This window comes from Excalfactoria chinensis, chromosome 2 (assembly GCF_039878825.1).
Source record: "Excalfactoria chinensis isolate bCotChi1 chromosome 2, bCotChi1.hap2, whole genome shotgun sequence".
In the NCBI taxonomy this organism is placed as follows: domain Eukaryota; kingdom Metazoa; phylum Chordata; class Aves; order Galliformes; family Phasianidae; genus Excalfactoria; species Excalfactoria chinensis.
The window spans coordinates 124967881-124970638 of NC_092826.1; the positions used below are offsets into that span (position 1 = coordinate 124967881).

At 48.8% G+C, this 2758-nt stretch overlaps 1 non-coding gene across 1 annotated transcript; it reads right to left on the reverse strand.

Annotated features, from left to right (window-relative positions):
• Positions 1 to 432: 432 nt before the first annotated feature.
• Positions 433 to 506, reverse strand: TRNAN-GUU (transfer RNA asparagine (anticodon GUU)). Its single transcript has one exon. It is a non-coding gene; the product is annotated as a tRNA-Asn (tRNA).
• Positions 507 to 2758: the final 2252 nt, after the last annotated feature.

The window sequence follows — 2758 nt, forward strand, 5'->3', positions numbered from 1 at the left end:
CAGCCCGAGCTCCACATCACCGCTCATCACCGTTCTGCGCTTCAGATGCGAGACCTTCCTTCGCGCTTTCCGCTACGGGAGGAAGGAACGAATAAAACCAGCCGGCACGGAGCCGGGCCGGCACCGCCGCAGCGCGGTCGTCCCGAACGATCTGCCGCCCGGAGCGGGGTTCGGCCGGGCCGCCCCTCCCGCGGCGGGACGCGGACACGAGGCGGGAGGTGCCGCGCAGCCATCTCACTCGCGGCCCCGCTGAGCGCCGGGCTCGGCTGATGCTGCGGCTGCGCCCAGCGCCGCTCCCCGCCGGGGGCCCCCCTGCTCAGCAACACGCGGCGCCTGAACGGCCGCCAGCGCTAATCTCACATCCTCCCGACGCGCGCACAGTCAAAAACGACGGCTGGCGGCGGGGGGATGTGGAGCCAAAAGAGCGGCCGCCGTCCCTGGGTGGGCTCGAACCACCAACCTTTCGGTTAACAGCCGAACGCGCTAACCGATTGCGCCACAGAGACTGCCCCGCGGAAGCGCTTTCGCGGCACGGGTGATGCCCGCGCTGCCGGCAGCGGAACGAAACGAAACGAAACGAAGGGAAAGGAAAGGAAAGCGGCTCCTCCTTAAGCGAGGGCCGAGCGGGCAGTGACAGCAGCGGTCACACCACCTCGGGCAGCCCGAAAGGCTGATCCCTCAGTGCGCTTTAGCCGGGTGGGCGTTCAGGTTCCTCTCCGTTCAAACCATTCTCTATGAAACACAAAATTGGTGCTAAGAGAGTTTCCCCGTGGCTGGTACTAATTCATCCATAAGGTGTGCAAGTGAAACTGTTGTTCCTAAATATCAGGGCAAAGTCACCCCGTTAATGTGTTCAAGGACAATGTGAAGTGGCTGCAGGGAGCTGTTACTTCAAAAAGTAACCTTTAAAAAGCACCTTCCTGTGCTCACATAGGTCAGCTCCATTTACCTCCCTGGGTGACTGAACGTAGCAGAAGAAAAGCTAGCATTGCCGTTATTATTTTATCAGAATTTACTTCCCACCTTCCCTCATAATAAATCAGTGCCTGTGGCTTTGTCCAGCACAAAGCTCTCACATCCAAACGTGAGCAGATGTTTTCCCCTTCTCTTTCACAGCCCTCCTGTGTCTCTCAGGTGCCTGAGAACAACATGGGAACCGCCAATGGGCATCCAAGGCTCATTCGGCCCATAGGGACCAAGTGAGTGCAGCAGGTCAGGCTGCAGTGTCGCTGGCACCTCTTGTCAGCACTCTTCTCCACTGAGTCTTGGAGGTTTTCATCTGAAGTTTGACAAAAGAGTTTGAAGGATTTTTATTTTTTTAAGAAAATAAAGGGAATGCATACAATATCTCACGTTATCTCTGTTTGAAACCCACAGAGCAGCACAAGATCTGGGCATGGATGACTTCCAATGACTTCTAAAGCACTAACCAGAGAGCCATCGTAGCAGAGAGCAGCATGGCTTACCTCCAGCAGCCTGAAAACTTCTGTTCTATTCGTTCATCAAGCAAAAAAAAGAAAGAACGTAGAGGTATTTTTATTCAGTTCCTTGTTTATCGATTCGCCATTCTTTAGATCCACACTCAGCACACTTTTAATGATTTTATCCATTTGCTGTTCCTAAACAAGTGTATCATCCTTTAGTCTGGTAGTTAAATGGCTGCCACCAAAAGGACATCTCTGCAAATAGGATTGTCTTAATTTTGAGATGAAGAACAAGGCTGAATGATGGCATTTTCCTGACCAGATATTTTAGCTTTGGCTTCTCTTATATTACAAGCCACACACACATGCAAAAAAAAGGAAGGCTGTATCTAGATGAGCAAATCCAGAAGATGTGGGGTGTGGCTGACAGCAAACTGTTGGGTAACCTGCAAGTCAAGCACCATCCCATCTCTATGGCCATGCTTACCAAAGGGAAATGGCACAGACTGCCTGGGTCTGGAGCTTGAGAAATAGAGCTGCACTCATGTCAGGAGAGACAGGATGTTGTTTCACTGTGACTTGTGACAAAAGTAAAGATCAGCCATTGCTATTATGCATAATTTGGAGTATAGGCTGCATCTGTGAATGACAACAAAAAAGCCCAAAATCAAATAGAGAGGAGAGCACTCAGAAGTGATCTTCAGATCTTACCCAACATTCTACAAGGGGATTCTGCATTGCTGTTCCCAACAATCTACTTGTTCTGCCTGACAATTGGAAAGACTTTGATCATTATGGTAGTCACTTTATGCAACCTCCACAAAAAAACAACAGCAATAATGACAAAAACAAACAAACAAACAAACAAACAACTTAATTTTCAGGCAGAGCTTTAAAAAGATAAAATAAATAAAATAACATATTACTAGTATAAGAAATGAGCACAACTCCAAGGAGTGTAATAATGATGGTTCTCACATGGCACTTCTTTCCCTCAAGCACTTCTTTCTATTGTGGTGAGAAAGGGAGAAATTTCCTTACAGGTTTGTAGATCTGCACCTGCTGAGAATGCTGAAGTGTTCTTAAAATAATCCCGAGTCTCAAGAAAATATGGAGCAGAGGAAAGCAGAGGGATTGCCAGTCTGAGCTCTCGGGGGCAGCAACCTATTTTCATGTTTTCTGAAGTACAGGATTAGATTTTGGTTCTGGATGTAGGCCTCAGCTCAGGCAAGCAGCTATATTCAGAGCAACACCGAAGCATCCATTGTCTGCAAGTAAAACCTGTTTACTGTGGAGTTACAAAACCATTTCAGAGCAGACTTTAAAAAATAATC